Source organism: Miniopterus schreibersii, assembly GCF_964146895.1.
Source record: "Miniopterus schreibersii genome assembly, chromosome: 9".
NCBI lineage: Eukaryota > Metazoa > Chordata > Mammalia > Chiroptera > Miniopteridae > Miniopterus > Miniopterus schreibersii.
The window spans coordinates 28,426,735-28,452,940 of NC_138118.1; positions in this window are offsets into that span (position 1 = coordinate 28,426,735).

Consider the following 26,206-nt stretch of genomic DNA (forward strand, 5'->3'; position numbering starts at 1 on the left):
AACTGTGGGACATTTATACCATGGCATACTATGCAGCTGTTAAAAAGAAGGATCTCTTACCCTTTAGGACAACATGAATGGACTTGGAGAATATTATGCTAAGTGAAATAAGCCAGTCAGAGAAAGACAAATATTACATATATTCTTTTGAATTAGTGTTTGGGGTTTCTTCAGATAAATTTCCAGAAGTGGAAGCACTGGATCATAGACAATTTTATTTCTAATTTTTTGAAGTAACTCCATACTGCTTTCCATAGTGGCTGAACCAATATGTATTCCCACAAAGAGTGAACAAGGGTTGTGTTTTCTCCAGATCCTCACCAACACTTGTTATTTGTTGATTTGCTATGAATGGTAGCCATCCTGACACGTGTGAGTGATATCTCATTGTGGTTTTAATTTGCATTTCTGTGATGATTAGTGACGCTGAACATCTTTTCATATGTCTATTGGCCATGTGTACATCCTCTTTGGAGAAGTGTCTATTCAGGACTTTTGCCCACTTTTTAGTTTGATTGATTTTTTTCCTGGTAGTTTTATGTTCTTTATAAATTTTGGATATTGACCCCCTATCAAAATATGTTCTCACATTCAGTGGGATGTCTTTTCATTTTGTTGATGGTCTCCAAAAACTCTAGTTTGATGTAGTCCAATTTGTTTATTTTTTCTCTGGTTGCCCTTGCCCTAGGAGATATATGAGAAAAAAACATTGTTATGAGAAAAGCCTGAGATTTTACTGCCTATCGTTTCTAAGATTTTTATGGTTTCAAGTCTAACATTTACATCTTTAATCCATTTTGAGTTTATTCTTGTGCATGGTGTAAGAAGGTGGTTTAGTTTCAGTTTTTGCATGTATCTGTTCCATTTTCCCAACAACATTTATTGAATAGACTATTTTTAGTCTATTGTCTTTTTGCTTCCTTTGTCAAACATTAATTGACTATAAAGGCAAGGCTTTTTTTCTGAGCTGTCTATTCTGTTCCATTGATCTATGTCTGCTTTTATGCCAGTACCATGCTGTTTTGATTACTGTGGCCTTGTAGTATAGTTTGATATCAAGTATTGTGATTCCCCCAACTTTGTTCTTTTTCAAGATCACTGTTGCTATTTTGTGGTTCCATACAAATTTTTGAAACATTTGTTCTGGTTCTGTGAAATACTTCATTGGTAACTTGATAGGAATTGAGTTGAATCTGTAAATTGCTTTGGGAAGCGTGGACATTTTACTGATGTTAATTCTTCCCATCCATGAACACTATATATGCTTCCACTTATTTGTATCTTCCTCATTTAATTTCTTCAGTGTCTTACAATTTTCTGAGTACAGGTCTTTTATACCTTTGGATAAATCTATTCCTAGGTACTTTATTCTTTTTAAAGCAATATGAATGGGGTTGTTTTTTTAGTTTCCCATCCTGATAGTTCATTTTTGGTGTATAGAAATGCAACTGATTATTGGGTATTAATTTTGCATACTGATACTTTCTAGTAGATTTTTTGGCAGAGTTTTTAGGTTTCTCTATATACAATATCATGTCATCTGCAAATGATGACAGTTTTACTTCTTTCTTTTCAACGTGGATGCCCTTTATCTTGTCTGATTGTTGTGGCTAGGAATTCCAGTACTATGTTGAATAAGTGTGGTGAAAGTGGGCAGCCCTGTCTTGTTCCTGATCTTAAGGGGAATGCTTGTGTTTTTTGCCTATTGAGTATGATGTTGCCTGTGAGTTTGTCATATATGGCCTTTATTGCATTGTAGTATCTTTCCTTTATTCCCACTTTGCTGAGAGTTTTTATTAAAATCCAGCACACTGGATTTTATCAAATGCTTTTCCCGCATTTATTGATATGGTCATGTGGTTTTTATCATTCAATATTTGTATGAGGTGTATCGTGTTCATTATTTTGAAGATGTTATACCAACCTTGCATCCCCAGAATAAATTCCACTTGTTCATGGTACATGATCTTTTTAGTGTATTGCTGGATTTGGTTTGCTAATAGTTTGTTGAGGATTTTAGCATCTATATTCTTCAGGGATATTGGTCTATAATTTTCTTTCTTTCTTGGTAGTGTTTTTATCTGGTTTTGAAAATAAGATAATGTTTGCTTCGTAAAATGAGTTTGAAAGTCTTTTCTTCTTCTCTTGAATTTTTTGGAATAATTTGAAAAGGATAGTATTAGTTATTGTTTGTTTGGTAAAATGCACCTGCAAGCTATCCAGTCCAGGACTTTTGTTTGTTGGATTTTTTTAAATTATTGTTTCATTTTCACTAGTTGTAATCTGTCTATTCAGACTCTCCAAATTTTCCTGAATCAGTTACTAAACTTCCATGTCTTTTTGTGTTTTTAATTTTTTTTCTTGTGATTGATTTCTAGCTCCATACCATCATGGTTAGACAAGATACTTGATATGATCCCATTCTTCTTAAATTTAGTGAGACTTGTTTTGTGTCCTACCATGTGGTCTATCCTAGAAAATATTTTATGTGAGCTTGAAAACAATGTGTATTTTGCTATTTTGGGTGAAATGCTCTAAATATATCAATTAAATCCATCTTGTCCAGTGTGTCTTTTAAGATAATTGTTTCCTTGTTATCTGTCTGGAAGATCTATCCATTGATGTCAATGGGGTGTTAAAATACCCTACTATGAATGTATTACTGTCAACCTCTCCATTTATGTAGGGGGACTTTTCTTGATTGCCCATACTGCTTATTCTGGTGCTGTCAGCATCTACTTTAACTAATTAAGCCAGAGGGTTGGTTCTTTCCTTATATGAATATCTGGTGTCTAGTCATTAATTATTTAACAACAATATCTGGTACTTACTGAGTGATTACTTTGTGCCAGGTATTATTCTGAGTGCTTTAGGAGTGTTCACTTATTTAAGCTTCCTCAAATAAACCAATGGGAAAACAGGCACAGAGAGGTTAAGCAATTCGTCCAAGGCCTTATAATTATTAAAGAGCCAAGCCTAGGCACTTGACCGCTGTGCAGTTCCATCTCTCTTTTATGTGCTACTGGACTAAGGAGAAGTCTCTCTCTCTCTCTCTCTCTCTCTCTCTCTCTTTCCCACTGCCTCTTTATCTGGCCACACACAATTATTTCTAATCACCAATTATTTGAAAAAGTTCAATATTTCTCCTCTTGCTTGGAAAAACTACAACTTCAGAGTGCACTGCATACATATTTGTTCTTAACTCACAATTCCCTACTGTAAAATTCCCATTATAAGAGGAAACATTTGCAGTGGCCATGTTTTTCTGTTATTGGCTTGGTATTGTTCTTGGAAAATAGTCCTTAAATAGTTATAGAAAGAGAGGTTTTGATAGGGATAGCTGTGTGTCCAGCTCAGAAAGTATCTTTGGCATAATAAAAAGGTGCATGCAGAATCTTCTTTGTTAAGACATCAAGTTTTGACACAAGCACACAGTGGGATTTGATGGAAATGTCCCTCTTTGTTCTTCCCAAGCCTTAGCAACCTGCCTTAGGGCTCCTTTACTGGTCATGAAAATTCTTCCTGGAGTCATGCAGACTGTTAACATTTCTACTCACTAGCACTATTGAAACTGTGCTGGCCTTTGTGCATTTGCATGAACACATAAAAGGGAAAGCTTAAACTTCTATTTTATGCGAAATGGTGAGCTACTGTAGTGTCCTGACCAGGCAATCTGGAGGGTTGAGAGCAAGGGTCAGATGTGAGAGTGAGGTCATTGAGGGCAAATGTCCATGATATAGATGAGGCAGTTGGTTTTTTTTGTTTGTTTGTTTTTAATATATCTTTACTGATTTCAGAGAGAGGAAGGGAGAGAGAGAAAGAGAGAGACAGAAAGACAGAAACATCAATGATGAAAGAGTCATCATTGATCTCCTGCCTCCTGTGTGCCTCTGACTGGATATCCAGCCTGCCACTTGGGCATGTGCCCTGACTGGGATTCAAACCATGATCTCCTGGATCCTAGGTCAATGCTCAATTGCTGAGCCACACCCAGCTGGATGATGAGGCAGTTTTAAAATAAAAAATAGAAAAAACATCTGAAACATCAAGTCCAGAGCTATGATGAAAAATAAGAAATTAATTCAAAATAAAGGACCAGTAATGGCTGTCAGATAAGAACAAGCCACTAGAACTTAGAGAGAAGATGCATGGAATTATGATTTACAGAGTATGTGATTGTTTTATGGATATCTTTGGTGTTTCCATGGCTATAAAGGAGATATTAAAGCCAAATAATTTAAATGAGTTTATTGTTGATTATATTATTAATCTATTAAGCCCAATTAATTTAAACACCACCTCAAGCCTCTTCACCTGAGGTGGCAAAAACTCTAAATTTAGGTGATTCCAAAAAAGGGAAGATTTCAAGCTAGAATTGTTTCTGTGGACTAGACTGGTGTTAGATTCATTGGTTTTTTGCTGATGTTAATGATGGAATCTTTGGGAGTCTATCACATCTTGTATGAAATATTCAAATCTATTTTGAGTGAATGGGCAAATGAGTGACGGAAAGAGTAGAGTGTGGAGTCTTAGTAAGTAGCAAGGAAGCCCAGGATAGATTCATCTGGACTTGTACAACAAGAGTCAGAAGGGTCAGACCTGATGCCCTGTCACTTTGACTAATTGACTTCTGGCAAAGTGTGATGCTTAAAGTGGTGAACAGGAGAGTATTTCATTCCTGAATTATCTCCTCCTTGGCATGGTGTTAATTAGCATAATTCTTGTGCCAATTTTGATCCCTCCACAGTAAATCCTCAACTTTCACCAGAGAGGCCTAATGATCCATTCAACTTCTGAATGTAGAAGTAACATGAGAACATAGTGTTAATAAGGGGTCAAAACTACTGGAAGCATGAAAGGACCATTCTGGGAAGAGAAGTGTAGTGAGTTGTGTGTTCTTGGCAATAACAAAGTAGGTCAACTAGTTTTTTGTCAGTAAGATATATTCTGTCACATATACTTTAATATCCTGATCTTTCTGACTAGGACTCTATTGGTGGTAAGTAATAAATAAATAAATAGATGTGAATTTGGAAGATGTAAAGCAATGGTTTCAGTACTTGGTTGATGAATATGGGGCTTCATAAATAAGGTCACAAATTACTCTTGAATGTAAAAAAATGTAGTCAATGAATCACTAATAGAAGTTATGTATGGCAAATGTCAGTGAGGAGATGAAGTGTGTCATCTCCATACTGAAGATCACAACCAATAAGATGGTTTTGTATTCATGGAAGGTGCTAGAAAAAAGATAAAATTCCCAGCATATTCTGAAAATATTAGAAAATCAAGAGAGGGCACAAAACATCCTTGACCTGGTCCGTGATTTAAACATATATGTCATACATAGTACAGTGCATGCTCCCAAAACAGAACTCATGAAATTCCCCATGGCCTACATTTAATATAAAAAATGTGATAAATGCTTTCAATCTTCTATGCTCTTTCCATGTACCCACACATATTGACCTCTATCTCAGGAACTCTTATATTACTACTGCAACCAATCATGTATTTGTAGTTTTTTCAAGACCTTTTTAAGCCAGCTACAGATTGAAATTAAAGGCTAATAATTTTCTAAATGGAGCTTATCCTTAGGTGATACTAAGCACACTGTCTTCTTACACTCTGGATTTTGGAAGAAGCAACAACTCTGTGCTTTGGGTTATTTCCTTTTGAAGCTGGAGCTCAAAATGCCCTGAGCATAAGCACATGTGTAGGTGTACTACACTTTAACACATGCCGTGCTTCAAGCTGAGTGATCTCAGCCTTATCTAGAGAATTGACATTTACTTTATGGCAGAAAGGTCTACTTGTTCACAAAAATATATTTTTCATTCTTTACTAGGCTCTAGAATTTGACTATATTTTTTGCTCTCTTTGAAGTGAAGAATGGCCAAATGATGGAGGGTTTTTTTGCTTGTTTTAAATCTTCACTGGAGGATACATTTTTCATTGCTTTTCAGAGAGAGAGGGGGAGGGAGAAGAGAGAGAGAGAAAGAGAGAGGGAGGGAAAGAGAGAGAGAGAAAAACATCAATGTGAGAGAGACACACCAAATGATGGAGTTTTAAGGAAAGAAATTGAGAAGTGATGTATGTAACTTTCAGGTTAGGTCCAGAAGATATGCTTACATTAATTGCTATACTGTCTTCTGGTAAATTCTACAGAAATATTTAAAGCCACATGTTGCAGATAGCACAGACACCATAATCCTAAATTCCTGCATGAAAATTTTGGGAAAATCCATTGCCCCATCCCTCCACTTGTCAACCTGGATAGACACTGGTATATTATGTAAGCAAGTAAAAAGCTTCTGTTGCATTGAGCCATTGCATGTTGGGTCTATTTATTAGTGCAACATATACTACACTAAAGTATCTTTTAATGATATGCTCAGTTTTTCTCACTTAAATACAGTTTTTATCTTATAGGTAGATTGTTACATTAAATGAGAGCATACATGCACAGTGGTTGGCATGTAACAAGTGCTCAGAGAATAGTAGTTACCCTGCATAGTATTATTCTAAGTGAAAAAGAATACTTAATATTATTAATTCTTAATTCACTTGGATACTTAGCTGCAAAATGAAAATGTTTTAATCACTTGTGTTATTAACAGGCTTCTAAACTAAATATTATAAATCAGTCCACATGGATAGTGCCCCAAGAAACTATTTTAGTACAAGTAGTTGAAATTTGTTATCTCTGTTTTCTCCCATAGAATTTTTTTCTTTTTTCTTTTTTGGTCTTTTTCAATTTTATTCTGGCAAGAAGACATAACATATGTATCTACCCTTCCACTTTTTAAAAAAAAAAAAAAATCTTTATTTTTGAGATTATTACAGGTGTTCCATTTTCCCCCCTAATTGACCCCCTCCACTTTGCTCCCACCCCGTCCCCAGGCCTTCAGTCTGTTATTGACTGTGTCCATGGGTTTTGCATATATGCATATAACTTCTTTGGTTAGTCTCTTCCCACCCTCCACCCCCCTTCCCTCTTTCCTCTGAAATATGATTGTCTGTTGCATGTGTCAATGTCTCTGGATCTATTTAGTTCATCAGATTCTTTTGTTCATTAGCTTCTTCTTAAAGAAGACCCTTCAACTTTTCCTGTAGTGCTGGTATGGGGGTGATGAACTCCTTTAGCTTTTTCTTATCTGTGAAGCTCTTCATCTGACCTTCAATTCTAAATGATAGCTTTGCTAGGTAGAGAAATCTTGGTTGTAGTTCCATGTTTTTCATCACTTTGAATATTTCTTGCCACTCCCTTCTGGCCTGCAAAGTTTCTGTTGAGAAATCAGCTGACAGTCGCATGGGTGCTCCCTTGTAAGTAACTAACTGCTTTTCTCTTGATGCTTTTAAGATTCTTTCTCTGTCTTTAACCTTTGGCATTTTAATTATGATGTGTCTTGGTGTGGGCCTCTTTGGGTTCCTCTTGTTTGGGACCCTCTGTGCTTCTGGACTTGTAAGTCTATTTCTTTCCCCAGGTAAGGGAAGTTTTCTGTAATTATTTTTTCAAATAAGTCTTCAATTTCTTGCTCTCTTTCCTCTCCTTCTAGTACCCCAATAATGCGAACGTTGGGCCTCTTGAAATCCCAGAGGCTCCTTATACTATCTTCATATTTCTGGATTATTTTTTCTTTTTGCTCTTCTGGTTGGGTGTTTTTTGTTTCCTCATGTCTAAATTGTTGATTTGATTCTCAGCATCCTCTACTCTACTGTTGATTCCCTGTAAATTATTCTTCTTTTCAGTTTGTGTAGCCTTCATTTCAAATTAGTACTTTATTATGTTATCGATTTTCTCAGTTATTTTCCTAATAGTCTGCTTAAACATCCTTATAAACAAATTATGAACTCTGTATCTGTTAGCTTGCTTGGATGTATTTCATTTAGTTCCTCTTCTAGAGATTTCTTCTGTTCTTTCATTTGTGACATATTTCTTTGCCTCCACATTTTGGCTGCTTCCAGGTGTTTGTTTCTATGTATTATGTAGAGCTGCTATGTCTCCTGGAATTTATAGAGTGGCTTTGTGTAGTAGGTGTCCTGTAGGGTGCAGTGGCTCAGCCTCCCTAGTCACTTGAGCTGGGCCTTCTAGGTGTTCCCCTGTGTGGACTATGTGCACCGTCCTGTTGTAGTGGAGTCTTGGTTGCTGTTGGCATCACTGGAAGGGATTGATCCCCTGGCCAATCAGCTGTAAGAACCAGCTGCAACTACAGCCAAAGATCTGCTGTGCTGGAGACACCCCTCTGGAGCAGGATTTATTTCAGTGGAGCTTTGGTGTTCACCAAGTGTACCCCTTGAGTGTGTCATTCATGGATGTGGTAGGGTTATAATCCAGCATGGTCGAGACTGACCACCAGGTGCACTGTTTCTGGGGCCTCCTGGGAGGTGCAAAGTCAGCCTCTGCCAGTGCCTTGCCCAGGGCCACCCAGCATGAGCTACTCAGCAAACCATAGTTGGCTGTTACTTGTGCTGGGCTTGTCCAATGCTACGGTGTTGTTCAGGAGAGGCCAAGTTATGAACCAATGCAGGCTGCCACTAGTGCCAGGCCTGGGGCCACTTATCAAGCCCTACGGGGCACACTGCTACTTGTTTGAGAGATTTTAGGAAAGTCTTAAGCATGATGCTCTAGAGGCCACTTGCACAGAAAAGCCCCTGGAAATGGCTTGAACTAGCTTGTAGGTGGGGCCTCCGGGAATCATTCGGGTGGGGCCAAAGGTGTGAGTCAGGTGCTGTCGATTCAAATATGGCACCTGTCTGCCGGTTGTGTGCAGGGAGGTCTCACCAAAGGAGCAATGGCCTCTGCCAGCTCTTCTGTCTGGGAGAAAGCTGCCCCTCCAGATCTTGCCAGGATTTCAGGCAGGTTAGTTCCTTCCCAACTGTCCCGGGTTCCTTTCAAGCTGCTGCCAAGTGTTGGGGCTCAGAGAGAGCGTGTCTGAGTGAGTCCCTGTGCAGGCCCTTTAAGAGGAGCTGCCTAGGACTCCCTCAGCCTCCTTGACCCTCAGCCACAGTCCCCACTGGTTTTCACAGCCCAAAGTTGTGGGGACTTCTCTTCCTAGCCCTGGAGCCCTGGGCTGGGGTCCTGATGTGGGGCTGGGACCCCTTGCTCCTCCAGGAAACTCCCACCACTGAGATATCCCTCCTGGGTTTAAACCATGGCACCAGGTGAGGGCCCACAGCCTGTCTCCCCAGTTCAGCCCCGACCCTCCCACATCTCCTCTGCCCCTCCTACTGGTCTCAATGCTTCATTTCCCTGGTTGTAGGGCTTCTGTTCAGCCAGGTTTCAGGAGGCTCTGAGTGACAGCGGTTCTGTATTTAAGTTGTAATTTTGATGTGGTTGTGGAGGTGGTGGGTGCAGCTGCTACGTATGCTGCCATCTTGTTTCTCTCCCATAGAATTTCTATAATTATTTTTATCAACTTTATGGTAAGTAGAGTTCTAAGTTGGCCCTCAATTACTTTACCTCCTTACATTCCCACCCATGTGTAATTACCCTCCCCTTGAGTGTGAGCTGTATCTAGTGACTTGCTTGTAATCAAAAGAATACAACAGAAATATGGGATGTAACTCCTGTGATCAGGTTACAAATACTGTGATTTTTATCTTGCTAGCGTACTCTATTATTGCCTTATCTAGCTTTCATACTCAGAGGAAGCAAGCTGTCATATTACAGAGGCCCACAATAAAAGGAATGAGGGTATCATCTGACCAACAGCCAGCAAAGAACTGAGGCGCTCAGTCCAACTATTTCTGTGGAACTGAACTCAATCAACAAAAGCTAAGTGAACTTGGAAGTGGATCTTTCTGCAGTTGAGGCCTCAGATGGAAACTGCAGACCCTGGACTGACTCCTTGGTTGAAGCCTGTCAAAAAGTGTAAGGCAGAGGATCCAGTTAACCTGTGCCCAGATTCCTGATCCCCAGAAACTGTGAAATAATAAGTATGTATAGTAATGCCCTCTTACCCTTGGAGACTATGTTCCAAGGCCCCCAGAGGATGCCTGAAATGGCAGGTAGTACAGAACCCTATATATACTATTTTTTCCTGTATATACATACATAGCTATGATGAAGTTTAATTTATAAATTATGCATAGTAAGAAATTAACAATAACTAATAATAAAATAGAACAATTATAACAATATACTGTAATACAAGTTATGTAAATGTGGTCTCTCATTCTTTCTTTCCAATAAATTTTATACTTTTCAGTCCAAACCTATTCCTGAATCTGTGTAGCCATTCCTTACATATAGTAAATGCCTTGGTTTCACTTGTTTCAGGGGATCCCTTGATGAGGTTCTTGTATAGATTCAATTCTTTCTGGCACAACACATTGTCATCAATTGCAACATGTTTTCTGTTCACGTCTTCCAACCACAAATTGAATGCCTTTTCAATTTTAACTAAGCATTTATCATTCAGTCTGGTCATAACTTTTGTAGTTTGAAGTGCAACAGCAAAATTGACATGAATTTCTTTTTCTTCCTTCATGATTTCATGGACAGAAGATTTGTTCTTACTGTAGGTAATAGCAACTGCAGGATATAGCTTTTTATTTTTTCTTTATTACGTTGAGAACTTTTCACCTTTTTCACTTAAGTACTTTATAAGTTCTCTCTGGCATATCTGAACTGCCAGCATCACTGCTCTTGTGCTTTGAGGCCTTTATGAAGAAAAATAAGGGTTAGTTGAATACAAGCACTGCAATACTATGACAGTTAGTGTGATAACTGAGATGGCTACTAAGTGACTAACGACATGTAGCAAACACAGTGTGGATATGCTGGACAAAGAATGATTCACATCCCATATGAGATGGGGCAAAATGGTGGGAAATTTCATCATGCTATTCAGAATGGCATGCACTTTAAAATTTATGAATTGTTTATTCCTGGAATTTTCCTTTTAATGTTTTTAGATAGCAGTTGACCATGGGTAATTGTAATCATGGAAAGAAGTTGCTAAATTTGAGGATAATTTTGTATGTAACAATAGATAATAGATCTACATGGGGTGCTACCAGGCTGGCTTGTTCTTCAGATACTTTTCTTTAACATTCACAACTGAAATAATAATATTTGTGTTTTTTGTTTTTATTTGTTTTTTCTGTTTGGTATTTTCTAATAGAATATATACCTCTTGAAAGGACTGATAATATTCATTTTCTTTGTGTCTTTTGTGGTTTTGGCCCAATGTGTACTAGGTATTCAATGAATAATGTAAATGCTAAAAAAAATGCTCTATCAACTATTTTGGAAATTTAAAACTTACTTAGAATACTACAAATTTCCTTTTCCAATGAAAAGTACTTTGTTTCTCTCAAATTAAGAACAAATAATTTTCTTTTTGCAATCAAAATTAAATCTCTTTTCAAATATGTCATGTACAATTAATTTCTAGAATAATTTTATATTGGTACAGTTTTGCTAATTTATCTTTAGAATATTTTTCTAGTAAAATAATTTATTCATAGAACTTATTTTTACTTATAGTCAGCAGAGAGTTAATTTAAAGAACATGATACAGATATATTAATTAAGTGCAATTTATTTTTTTAAACTAGCAATATAAGAAGCTTTGTAATATAGATACAAATTATACCAAAGCATGTAAAAATATTTAAGGATATAGAAATCCAGTATTATCAATGTAAACTAAGAATGAAACCCTAAAAAGTATGGTATTTATCTAGAAATAAATTATAGAATGCATATGAATATAAATGTGTTTGTGTGTGTACATATATATAGGATGAGTTAAAATAATTAAAATGTAATTTCTGAATAATAAAAGTATTTTTAAATATTTGTTTTGCTATTTATGTTGTTTAATTGAAACATGTTTAGATCATTTTCATATTCATTTTTGTCAAATTATGATCTTTTAGTACTTCATGAGATGATAAAAAGTCTTTTTGGCACATAAACTGATGCATTCTTTTAGAATTCAATCAAGCAATAATTTTACCAAACAGTATATTTCTTGTTAATTTACTGCTAAAGAAAATATCACACACGAATTTGGACAGAATTAAAAGAAAAATGTCATCTTAAATCATCTGTTCTGCCCTGGCCGGTTTTGCTCAGTGGTTAGAGCATTGGCCTGCAGACCAAAGGGTCACAAGTTTGATTCCTGGTTGGGGCGCATTGGGGAGGCAACCAATGTTTCTCTCTCACATTGATGTGTGTGTCTCTCTCCCTTCCTCTCTCTAAAATCAGTAAAATACAAACAAATAAGTAAATACAAATAGGTATTATTTATATAATTGGGAATTTGAATATATTTTAATTATCTGTTGGATTGCCATAATCATACTCCCCCCCCCCTGTTTTTATAAACCACTTTTAATTCACTGGAAACAGAACCAATACCTCAAAGTTTATTAGCAAACATAAATGAGCAATTGTACTAAATGCAGAACCACAGGATATCTAGTGAGGGTAATAGTGACAATATTGATTTATGCTCATTTGAGCCCTTGTAGTAAAGATTAACCAAGAATCCATTATATGGGAAGTGAGGTAAAAAGTATGTTTTTCTAGACTGATTCCCTTCCCTTCCTTTTCTATTTCTTCTTTTCCTATGTTTTCCTTCTATTTCCTCCTTCTATATGTGCAACCTACATTTTCTAGACCAAATCAACCTGAAGTACAATCAAAGGACACAATTCAAATAATAAGAAAATTATTTTTGTCATACACCTTTTTTAGTAAAATCCTTGGAATGGCAGCTGTATCCTAGGTTTTTTCCACTATTGGTAATGCTTTTAACAATATAAGAGGTTGTATCTTCATGATTCAAACAGATCATAGGACTAGCTAGCCTTTCTAAAGTCTAGTTCTAATCCTTAGTAAATGGAACTTGCCTTGAGCAAGTTCTAAACCTCTATGCATTTCAGTCTCCTTATGTATAAAATACATAAGAACAATCCTACATCATAGAATTATTGTAAGGCTGAGTTAATACACATTAAGCACTTAAGATGATGACTACTGCAGAGTAAACATAAAAATGCTGGCTATATTATTGTTGTTGACATTTTCTTCTACAGGCACATTCTGAAACTGTTTCAAGCCTACTTCTATTAGCTTGGGTGTATCTCTTTATTTCTGACTCTCTTTTTTATATCTTTAACGTAAAATTTTAGTTTCTTACATTCCCTATGCAACATGAGCTCACTACTACATCACATTTATATATTGCCCCTAATAACTCATCTACTGGTATTCAGCCAATGAACCTCAAGTTGCTTCTTCTTCAGAGTGCCTTCTTCTCCTATTTGGGGCACTGCACAGTGTTTCAGAAGCACAGTAATTTGAGAAACTAAGTCTTCAGACTGAGCTATAGCCCTGGCTGGCTGGCTGGCTCAGTTGGTTGGAGGCTTATCTTTTACACCAAAATGTTGTAGGTTTAGTCCCTGGTCAGGGCATGTACAGAAGGCAACTGATTGATGTTTCCCTCTCACACCTCTCTTTCTCTCTCTCTCTCTAAAAATCAATAAAAACATATCCTCAGGTGAGGATTAAAAAATAAATTACACACAAAAAAACTGAGCTACGATTTCCAATATGTTTATCTATTGTCTTTATCATGAGATCTTTAAAATGTTCACACAAATAATTCTGTGGGACAAATGCCCAAATACCTAATTTCTCATTACACAAGGTGAGTCTAACTACTGTCAAGGTCTTTAAAACAAAAACAACAATAACAAAACAAGTATGCAAATTCTAATCTTCTGAGGACTCCTTCAATAAACCACTTCTTGTATCTCATATTTCTTTTGTGTTTTTTTTTTTTTTTATTTTCACCTGAGGATATTTTTTCCATTGCTTTTCAGAGAGAGTAGAAAGGAGAGAGAGAGAGGTAGAGAGAAACACTGATGTGAGAGAGACACACTGATTGGTTGCCTCCTACACACTCCCTGAAGAGATCCATCCTGCAACTGAGGTAATGTGTCCTTTCTCAGAATCGAACCCAGAACCCTTCAGTCCAGAGGCCCACACTCTAACCACTGAGCAAAACTTGCTAGGGCTGTATCTCATATTTCTAATAATGGATAAATTGGATACAATTATCAGATCATTTTTCCATATGAAAAACAGATTTAAATTTCTCTGTATGTATATGTCACCGTACATGTCTCAGAGTATAGTACTTCCAGTTCTAATGCCAACTTTACACCCTATTTTAGAACTTTGAAATTTCATTGCAGCTACCACCAGACAGACATTTGATTAGTTGCTTAGTTTATTCTTTGTATAGTACAGATAATATTGGTCCTTTCTCACAGAAGTGTTGTGAGAGTTAAATACATTAATGTATACAAGTGTATAGAAATACTTTGCTTTAGAACATCTCAAACTGTTATTTCAGAAGTTGAAGATCTTGATGCGGCAAAAAAATATTTGAAATGAAGGTTTGAAAATTCACATCCATAAGAAATTAAACACTCAGAAGTTGGCCCTGGCCAGGTAGCTCTGTTGGTTAAAGCATTATCCTGATATGCCAAGATTGTGATTCAATCACCTGCCAGTATGCACATATAAGAATCAACCAATGAATGCATAAGTAAGTGGATCCATCTCTCTCTCTCTCTCTCTCTCTCAAATTAATAAATAAATGAAAAGTTAAAAAAGTTAAAAAGTCACAAACTGTTGAATGTGTAATGAATTTCCCTAGTTACATTTTGAAATCATCAGATTACAGAAAATGAAATACATACCCAGATACCAGCATTTGCATACAATCTTATTTTAAAAATATGCTTAATCTGTTTTTAGTTTGCTTTAACTGTGGAGCTTTGACCCTAGAAATTTATATATATTAATCTTCACCAGAGAATATGTCCATTAATTTAGAGAAAGAAGAAGAGAGAGAGGTAGAGAGAGAAACATCGATGTGAGAAAGAAACATTGATCAGTTGCCTCCCTTATGTGCCCCGACTGGGGATTGCACCCACAACCTGGGTATGTACCCCGACTGGGAATCAAACCTGCAACCTTTTGCTCTATAAGGATCCAACCAAGTGAGCCACACTGGCCAGGGCTGGAAAAATATTTTTAATGACATGTGACAATGAGTTGTTTTTCTGACCTTTATAAATTTATTTTATCTACAATCTCTACTTTGTCTCTCACTCATTCACACAATGGCATGTATACATACATACATACATACATAAAAAGCTGTGCTATTTGCTCTGTACTACTACTAGCTACAAATTTTGTAACTGCAGCATTTGAAGTACATTTTTCCTTACCTTTGTCAAACATAAATTATTTTCTCTTGTTAATAATCTAAGATTATTACAACACAAATTTTTAAGAGTCCTGGTTTTACTTCCTACATGATTCTGTGGTATAACAATTATATTTCTTTTAAAACAAACCCTTTCTGGGAAAGTGAAAACACATATGAATGATAATACACCTTCCTATTTATAAAATAAACCCTGAAACTCTCTAAAGCCAGGATGGAGCTCCAGCAATTATTAGATCACAGTTATACTTTGATAGGACTAAATGTCTTACAATCTTGCTGGGAGAGAGGAATACCTTAACATTACAACATATTTGAACAAGAAGATGCTAACTTTGCATTATTTTCCATTCTTCTTCCTGTCTTTGTCAGGAAGATGGATCCATGCTGTGCTATTCTCTATTCTGGTTGCCACCTTTGTTATGAGAATTAGACACCAGAATCAGAATGTTTTCTATGAGAAATAATAGCATGCTTTCCTAACTCTCACCTCTCAGGATGTTGTATTTAGTTAGGTTAGAGCCTCTGAATTCCTTAGGGAATCAGCGCAACATTTACCATTCACAGAAAGTGTCCTTTTTGCTTGTACTTGTTTAAAACTATTTGATGCCTTGGCCAATTTTGCAGCCCTTTTCTATCTCAAATACACCCCTTTAAAAAACACTTGTTATTTTTTATCAATATCATGTCAATTAAGTGTAGGTTGCATTTTGCTTTACAGAAATATATACATAATTTAATTATTTAAAGAACAATACCTATCACATATAAATATTTTAATATTCCAATTACATATAGGAATATAGAACAAGTAGTTGCCATGTTTTTGGAAGAAGTTGTTCACTCCCTTGAATATGTATTTATTTCATATTGAGAAAATTTTTATCTTTTAATTTTCATTTTGCTTGAGGGCACATTTTCAAATTACTCTTAAACTTATCTCTCATCCTAAGATATAAATACTATATTGTATTTTTAGACCATGCTTTTGTCACACCACGTAAAACAAAACCTGCAAATATATATCCAAGTAACCACTACTTTTCACAAATGTTAGGCTATATGGAGCCAACATGATAAACATCTCTATGCAGTTGCATTTCCTAATATAGAGAGAATTTCATACATAGGTAGGGCATGAGAAGAGAACATGGTAGGTTTTAGAGAAATCATTTCTCTCTCTCGCTCTTTCTCTCTCTCTATATATATATAGATGATAGATATAGATAGATATAGATATAGATGATATAGATATAGATATAGATGATAAAGATATATCCCTCATAGTCCTCTCATTGTCCTAACCTTTCCTCTAGACAATCAGTAATTCCCCAGACAGCAGAAGACAGTATCCCAGACCTGACTAATGATTGCAATGTCTGGACCTCTGACAAGCTAAAGGCAATATCTTGACCAAAGTGATGTTTCACTTCCTAAGCCCTAAAGGTGAAAGACCTCCTGGTTACTTTCCCATGAAATCAAACAGAGGGATGCTAGAGCAGAACTTAGAGCTGTTATCAAGACATGAAGAAATAACTTATTACCCTTGCCTCTATCAACTCCCAAAATGGCCCTGAACTCTTAACCTCCTAACACATGGTGCCTTGTGATTTTGTCCTATATAATCTGGGGAATCAAAATTTTCAGAACACTAACTCCCCACACTCTGGATTGGCCAATTCAACATTAAAATACATTTCTTTCTACATTGCAAACTCCTGCTTGCACCTTTCTTTCCCTTAGTGCACACAGGCAGACAGACTCAAATACTGGTGTTGGATAACAATCTTACCTATAAGAAGGCAAAGAACCATATGAATCTTGTCAGTGACACAACTTCTTGTATTCTGTATGTGAGAAATGTATTTTGAGTAACTTTAGTTTTGAGCTTTAGTCTCTTATTTTTTCAGAAGAAATTGATCAAAATTGAATTATATATAATATTTTTCTATGATTGTTATTAACTTGGCCCAGATTAGTAAGAAAAACAGAAACCACACTAAGTGCTTTGACAGAGGTTTTAATGCAGGTGATTGATTGGTAATCTAACTCTGATTAACTAGGAAGTAGCTAGTCTCTCACTGGCAATGAAGATCCCCTTTAGTCTTGGCCACATTCTCCACTTGTTCCCTAAATGAGGCTGTCTCCCCTGTAGCATTTATTGTATTGATACCTCCTAGCATTGATCATGGTGGTGACATCCATGGTGGATTCATTGGCTCACTCTCAAATCAGAGAGATTTATAACCTTCTCCTCTAGGTTAGTCAGAGATCAGTGATTCTATTCATACCTTATAGGAGCCAAGAGAAGCTTAGGTGCACTAAACTCAGATCCTTCTGCATAACCACGATGGATGCAAAGTTTTTCATCACACATATCCTGATGGGTGTGGAGCCATATTATGAAGCAATCACATTTTAAATTCTGAATACAATCATGGAATAAGCTTCTTGCTGCCATTTTAAGGTCCCCTCAGTCAAACTAATTTCCCTCATACCTCTGGGCTTCTGACTAGAGAGGCAGGACACACATTTTACTAGCAGCTTCACTTATCTGTCTTCTTCCATGTCATTGAGAGGCAGGCTTTGGTTCTGCTCTGGACCTACTCTATGCGAAACTCTATAGTATAGCTCATCAGGTCTATAAGTCAATATATTCAATGTATGCAAGTCATAATTGAGAAATTGTATGTATTTCTAGATAAAGTTCTAATTTTTCTGTATAAAAGTTTTAATTCATAGCTCCCAACCCAAAATAATTGGCAATCTTGTTGTAAACAGGACAAATATGATGCATAAAAAAATGGAAAGGAAAAAACACATTATTATATTTCTTATTTCAAATAAACAAGCTTGGTTAAGAAAAGTGTCAGATGCCCAGCCGGCATGGCTCAGCAGTTGAGCATCGACCTATGACCCAGGAGATCACAGTCTGATTCCCAGTCAGGGCACATGCCCATGTTGTGGGCTGATCCTCAGTAGGGGGTGTGCAGGAGGCAGCCAATCAATGACTCTCTCATCATTGATGTTTCTATCTCTCTCTCTCTCTCCCTCTCCCTTCTTTTCTCTGAAATGAATAAAGACATATTTTTTTAAAAAGGGAGGGGAGGGGAGGGGAGGGGAGGGGAGCAGGGAGGGGAGGGAAAAAAGAAAAGAAAAAAAGAAAAAGAAAAGAAAAGAAAAAAAGAAAAGAGAAAAGAAAAGAGGGAAAGGAAAAGGGAAAGAGAAGGAAAGAAAAAGAAAAGGAAAGGGAAAGGGGAAAGGAAAGAGAAAAGAAAAGAAAGGAAGGAAAAGAAAGGAAAGGAAGAAGGAAAGGAAAGGAAAGAGGAAAGGAAAGGAAAGGAAGGGGGAAGGAAAGGAAAGGAAAGGAAAGGAAAGGAAAGGAAAGGAAAGGAAAGGAAAGGAAAGGAAAGGAAAGGAAAGGAAAGGAAAGGAAAGGAAAGGAAAGGAAAGGAAAGGAAAGGAAAGGAAAGGAAAGGAAAGGAAAGGAAAGGAAAGGGGAAAAGAAAAAGGAAAGGTCAGATGAAGGAAAGAGGAGAGGAAAGGAAAAGGAAAAGGGAAAGGGAACGGGTCAGATGAATAGGCCAGAAGGCTAAGGTAAAGTACTTTCAACTTCATCTACTCACGTACATTGGGTTCAAAATTATCATAGAGAAGTGGGAATACGCCAGTTGATTTTATTGGTCACAGGCCTGAAGTGATAGAAATTTGAGGCACAGTGTACTGTGCCTCTTTCACAGCAGTTCTGCAAACAGATAAAGTTGTTTATTTGAGACGTCTTCTTACCTTAGCATGCCTGATGGTTCAGTGTAACACTCATGGGTACTAGGTTTTGCAGTTTGAAGTCAACGTTTTCCAAGATGTGAGTCAGTCAGCCTTCCCTGGGACATATTTGGTCAGAACTAGTTCTGGAGACCAACTACAAAAACTGCCTGGATTTCTGCAGAACCACTAACAATCATGTCCCAAAGCTACTCAAAGCATAACTACATTGCTTTTTTTTTTTTTTTTTTGCCCAAGGACAATGGTGCTTGTTTCCCAGATATTTCATCATCTGAAGAATACTATTATTTCAAGTCATTGTTACAAAACAAGAAAGATCATCTAAAGCTAATCTGCTTTTTATATTTACATAGCTATTAGATCACTAGAAGACCATTAGATCAATTTTTGCTAGAATAAAGAAGAGTAGTCTTTCTTCATAAAAGCTGTTCATTTGAAAGGCTACTTTTCCAATATCTGTACCTCACTAGCTATAAATTTCAATAGGGCAGGTGCCTTATCTGTCTGGTTCTTTTTGTATCCCCAGTCTCCCTAATTCAGAACCTGACATATAAATGAGCTAATAAATATTTGTAGAACATAAAATTCTAATTAAGAAATAGAATAGTTTTCCCTGAAGATTCTACACTGTCTTGATTTAGGTAAACCAGATTCTTAATATAAATAATATATTTTCATATGGAATAATTTAGTAGATTTGGCTTCCTAGTTTTTGTTCAGTTCTGTCAAGTTTACCATGATGAAAGAATTCCATTTGGTGGCTGACAAAGTTTCAGACATTAGGAGAGAATATGTTGTTATATTCCTTTGATTAGATCCAGAACTCATCCATAGCTTGATTGGAAAATATACCTACATCACACTGGACTAGATCACAGTAATGAATATAACATTCCAGTAATCAATGTCTAAAGTGTAGTCAAAAATTATTATAATAAGAGCCCACTAACTGATTATTTTTATGTCTGTCTTCAAAAATTTGGGAATATATCTAAACACCTCTAATTTGACTTAATTAGCAGCAACAGGACCTTGAACATAGGTGTTGGAAAATTGATTATAAATATCTTTCATAAGCTACTGTTTTTTTGTCTTGTTTGTTTGTTTTTTGGATGGGGCAGAGATTGTAATAAGTGAAGATCACAAGTACCCAATTTTTCTTCAGTGAGTTGTTGAGGACAAATGTGGTTATATGTAAATGCTTCAAACTGCACAATGTGCTACATAAATGAAAGAACCTATTAATTCACTTAAACAATTCTTGAAATGATATATTTTTAAGCTACACATTACACTCTGGAGGAAAGGGTTATATTGACCTTCTTTTTAATTACATACACTTGAATGTTATTTATGATTTTCTTCACCAAGGCCAAATTCTCAGTGACCTTATTCATGATCTCTTGATAAGTAAAGAATATAAGTGCTAATCCAATTCTCATAGTTCTTAGTAGTACAATGACTTTTAAAGACAATGTTTACTATTTTTTTCTTAATAGAAAATACTGAATGGGATAGCTTCAATTTTGAATTAAGATAAAGAAAGTAGGCATACACTGGGTAGGTTAATTACACTCTGTGAAAGAATTTAACATATAAGAATCTGTGCAGTATTTATCATGTGTGATAAGGTGTCTGTCCTTAATTTTTTCTTCAGGCAAAGACTCAGCCTTGTTTTACAGATGGATCTAGCAATAAAACATAGAAACACAGGGAAAAGACTTGAAGCATCAATAGGAACTAGTAACATATTATTTCTTCTTACTTCTCTGAAACTTTTGCATACTGTATCTTCAAGAATGTTCTTGAAACCCAATAATTCAGAATAATTATGAATGAACAAAATAATGATAAAGTAAAATAGCAATACTAGTAAAATAACCACATCTAATTATTTTTTTTAACTCAAAGATTTTAGCATTAAAGAATTCTAAACATCCTTGTCATGTATGTATAGTATTTGATAATCATCAAATTGTCAATAAAATGTCAGAATATTACTATGGCTACATTAAAGATTTTTATTCTTTTTCCATTGTGTCATTTCCCATTATTTCAGAGTCTTTATTATTAACAATGTCTCTTGTTAATCATTGATATTAACAGTGCACTCAAAAGAAGCATTGTCTAAGAAAGTAAGATGAAAAACAAGGAGAAACTGCAAATAGAAAGCAGAGGAGAAGATAGAAAGTAAGTAGATCATAATGGTTGAAAACCATAAAGGAAGAAAGAAAAATACTGCTATTTATTAATATTTACTCATTTGAAATATATTTGACATATAACATTGTATAAGGTTAAGGTATACAACATGTTGATTTGATATATTTATGTATTATAATATGATTGTCATTATAATGTTAGTGATGCTCTTTCTTTTTTTAAGCGTATTTTGGTAACATTGGTTAATAACATTACATAAAGTTGAGGTGTGCAATTTTATAATAAATCATCTGCATATTCCATGTGTGCTCATCAGCTAAATCTAGTCTCCTTCATCACCATATATTTGACCCCTTTTACCACCTTCACCTGTCTCCCATCCCCTTTCCCACTGGTAATTACCATACTATTGTCTTTGTCTATCAGTTTGTTTGTGGATTTCTAATTGTTAGTTTGGTACTTTCTGTTTTATATTTCACATATGAATTCTAATTATGCTACAAATCTACAATAATCAAAACAACTTGGCATTGGCAGAAAAATAAACACACAGATCAACAGAACAGAATTGAGAGGCCAGAAATAAACTCGTGTGTATATGGGCAGCTAATTTTTGACAAAGTAGTAAAAAGCATACAATGGAGAAATGACAGTGCCTTCAATAAATGGTGTAGGGAAAATTAGAAAGCCAAATGAAAAAGAATGAAACTAGACTGCTGTCTGATACCCTACACAGTAACTTACTCAAAATAGATTAAGACTTGAAAATAAAACCTGCAACAATAAAATATATAGAAGAAAACATGGATACTAAACTTACAGAACTTGCTCCCAAAGAAGTTTTTGTGAACTTGACCCCTAAAGCAAGAGAAGTAAAAACAAATAAATGAATGAATTGAACTATATTGAACTAAAAAATTTCTGCACAGCAAAAGAGATCATCAACAAAACAAAACAAAGTTATGTTATTTCTTGATTAATCAGTTTGAAAATGAGTTTCTCCTCATAAAAGATATAAAGATTTTAGCTTTTTACACCTCTTTTTTCTTCTATCCTCCAAATAAAGTTTTATTTCAATTTTTGCATAGTTTTTGAAAATTATTTTTACTTTATTTACAAAAGAGTTACAAAAATAATATAATTCCTGTATGCATGTACTCGCCACCTAGCTTCCCCTAATGTATACATCTTCCATAACCATAATCAAATTTAAGAAGTTAACAATGGTACAGTACTATTAAGTCAACTCCACACTTGATTCAGATTTCATCACCTTCAGCACTAATATCCTTTTGCTGTTCCAGGATCCAATCTAAGGAACTACATTGCATTTAATTTTCATGTAGCCTTAATTTCTTCTGGTTTGTGACATTTTCTTAGTTTTCCTTGTTTTTCATAACCATAATACTTTTGGAAAATACTGGTCAATCATCTTATAGAATGTCCCTCAATTTTTGTCTGATGATTTCTCATGATTAGGTTGAGGGAAATTACTGCAGTACATAAAATACTGTGAAAGCATCAGACACTGGTGAATGCTAAAATTAGAGATGAAACTTTAAGGAAAAATATTTGCATAGTCCCAAATTATCTCCCCCAGGTAGATATTAATTACTTTGATATTTTTAGGATATGTCTATAAATTGTTTGATACACCTCTCTGCAAGAGGTGGAATTTAATTCTTCTGTTGAGTATGGGATGAATTTAGTTATTTACTGCTAATAAATAGCACATGGGAAGGGAAAAATAGTAACTTTACAGTGGAGAAATCTGGCAGATACTACCTTAATTTAACTAAGTGATCAAAGTTAACATCATCAGTAAGTCATACACATATCATATCCTTCCTATTATGATGTGATGAGAAGGGCCCAGAACTAAGGGAAATGTGAAAGAAATGTAAGTGTGTTTTCAAAGTTAAAAGGTCCTATGATTCCAGGTAGACTATATGCACAGACTTTTTAAAAAAAGATTAAGTATTACCCAGTAAGTTTTAAGATATATATACTCAGGTAATAGATAGCTATATATTTAAGGTATAGTTATTCAAAAAAAGAAAGGAACACAAACAACTTTTTCCTAGTTTACCTGACCTACACTGAAACTATTCTGGTTCTAGTGGGCTTAACAATTTTTCTAATTAAAACACTACAGTGCTTTTTAAGTGTTCTTTTCTTTTTGCTGCTCTGATTGAGGGTTTTTTCTACTTTATCTTCTAATTCACTTATCCTATCCTCTGCTTCACTGAGCATCAGAGAGATGCAAATTAAAACCACCTGTCAGATGGCTACCATCAACAAATGAACAAATGACACCTGCTGGTGAGGATGTGGAAAAAGGGGAACCCTAAGTACACTGCTGGTGGGAATGCAGACTGGTGCAGCCACTATGGAAAACAGTATGGAGGTTCCTCAAAAAATTAAAAATGGAACTGCCTCTTGACCCAGTGATCCCATTTCTAGCAATATATCCGAAGAACCCTGAAACACAAATCAGAAAGAAAATATGCACCCCTATGTTCATAGCAGTGCAATTTACAATAGCTAAGATCTGGAAACTGCCCAAGTGCCCATCAGTAGATGAATGCATAAAAAATCTCTGGGGCATTTACAACATGGAATACTATGCAGCTGTAGAGAAGAAGGATATTGTATCCTTTAGGACAGTATGGATGGACCTGGAGAAAATTATGCTAAGCAAAATAAACCAGGCAGAGAAAGACAAATATCACATGATTTCAGTTATATGTGGAATCTGAACACAATAATCTGATGAACAAAATAGATTCAGTGATAGAAGCATGGAATAGACTGACAAATCTCAGAAGGAAGGTGGGGGTGGGTGGGGAGAGATTAACCAAAGAATTTACATGCATATATGCATAACCCAAGGACACAGGAAATGGTATGGTGGAGACCTGGGGTGAGGAGTGGGGGTGGACTAAGGGGGTCAATGGGAAAAAAAGGGACATCTGTAATATTTTGAATAATAAAAAAAAGACACTACAGTGGCTTTGTGCATGCATTCTAATTTTAAGATGGTACATTAATATATGAATATTTATATTAATACAGCCAGAGTTTTTATATCTAAATGTTTTATTTTTTAAATTTAATACAAACAGCTGAATAAAAATTACATATGATGGTCAATTCCAAAGACCTTCTGTAACTCAAAAGTAAGTTTAGATATAGGGCATGTGATTTGGTTTATCTTATAAAAGTTCTGCCTTGTTGTTTACTTAATAGGAGCCTTAGGTTGCTCTGCCTTGTTGTTTACTTAATAGGAGCCTTAGGTTGCTCTGCTTGAAGAAAAAGCATTGCCAAAACTGAGAAGGGTGCACACTGGATTAAAATTAGTAAATTACTCACAAATCTAAACACATGGTTTGATGGACCAGATGCCCCAATATTGTTAAGGCCCAGAGAGTGTACTGTTTCTCATTCATCTGAAGATTCCTGTGTTTTATGTATTTTGTTGGAATAAGGATTATATTGTCCTTGTAATGTGTGTTACTTTGAAATGATGAGATTAGCATACAAACTTTCATATTCAAATCCACTTTGCAGATTTGAAATTAAGAAGTAATAACACTGGGTCAGAAGGCAGTTCCATATTTAATTTTTTGATGAAACTCCATACTGTTTTCCATAGTGGCTGCACCAGTCTGCATTCCCACCAGCGGTGTACTAGGGTTCCCCTTTTTCCACATCCTCACCAGCGGGAGTTGTTTTTGATTTGTTGATGGGAGCCATTCTGACAGGTGTGAAGTGATACCTCATTGTTTTAATTCGCATCTCTCTCATGATTAGTGACTTTGAGCACTTTTTCATATGTTTCTTGGTCATCTGTAAGTCTTCTTTGGAGAAGTGTCTATTCAGGTCCTTTGCCTATTTTTTAATTGGATTGTTTGTCTTCCTTTTGTTAAGTTGTATGTGTTTCTTATATGTTTTGGATATTAACCCCTTATCAGACGTGTTATTGACAAATATGTTCTCCCATACAGTGGGCTCCCATTTTGTTTTGTTGGTGGTTTCTTTTGCTGTGCAGAAGCTTTTTATTTTAATGTATACCCACTTGTTTATTTTCTCTTTTGTTTCCCTTGCCCTAGGATAGGTACTTGCAAAGTTATTGCTAAGAGATTTTGCTGCTCATGGTTTCTTTTAGGATTTTTATGGTTTCACAACTTACATTTAAGTCTTTTCTCCATTTTGAGTTTATTCTTGTATACCATGTAAGTTGGTGTTCTAGTTTCATTTTTTTTGCACATACCTGTCCAATTTTCCCAACACAATTTGTTGAAGAGATTGTCTTTACTCCGTTGTGTATTCTTGCCTCCTTTGTAAATATTAAACCTGAAACACCAATCAGAAAGAATATATATGTACACCTATGTTACATTTATACCATAAAATACTATGCAGCTATAAAAAAGAAGGATCTTTTACCCTTTGAGACAGCATTTAGGAACCTGGTGAGTATTATGCTAAGGGAAATAAGCCAGTTGGAGAAAGACAAGGATCACATGATCTCACTCATATGTGGAATCTAAAGAACAAAATAAATTGATGAATAAAATAGATTCAGAGGCATAGAAACATAGAACAAACTGATGACTCTCAGAGGAAAGGTGGGGGTGGGTGGGTGGTAAGATATTAACCAAAGAACTTATATACATATATTCATAACCCATGGACACAGACATGTGTCCTGTGGTGAAGGCCTGGGGTGGGGAGCTGGTGTGAAGTAGAAGGGGTCAATGGGGAATAAAAGGGGACATCTGTAATACTTTCAACAATAAAGATAAAATTAAAAAAAAATAATAATAACAAAAGGGCTAGTACTCAACAGCAGCTCTGGAATCAGAAAAGATTCAGACTCTGCCCATTCCCAGGAGAGATCTTCCTCTTACATTCCTTAGGAAAACTGAAGAAAAACAAAAGTTGCAAGCAGGGAAAGAGAAATAGGGAGGAGACACATGTCAGAGATTTAGTTA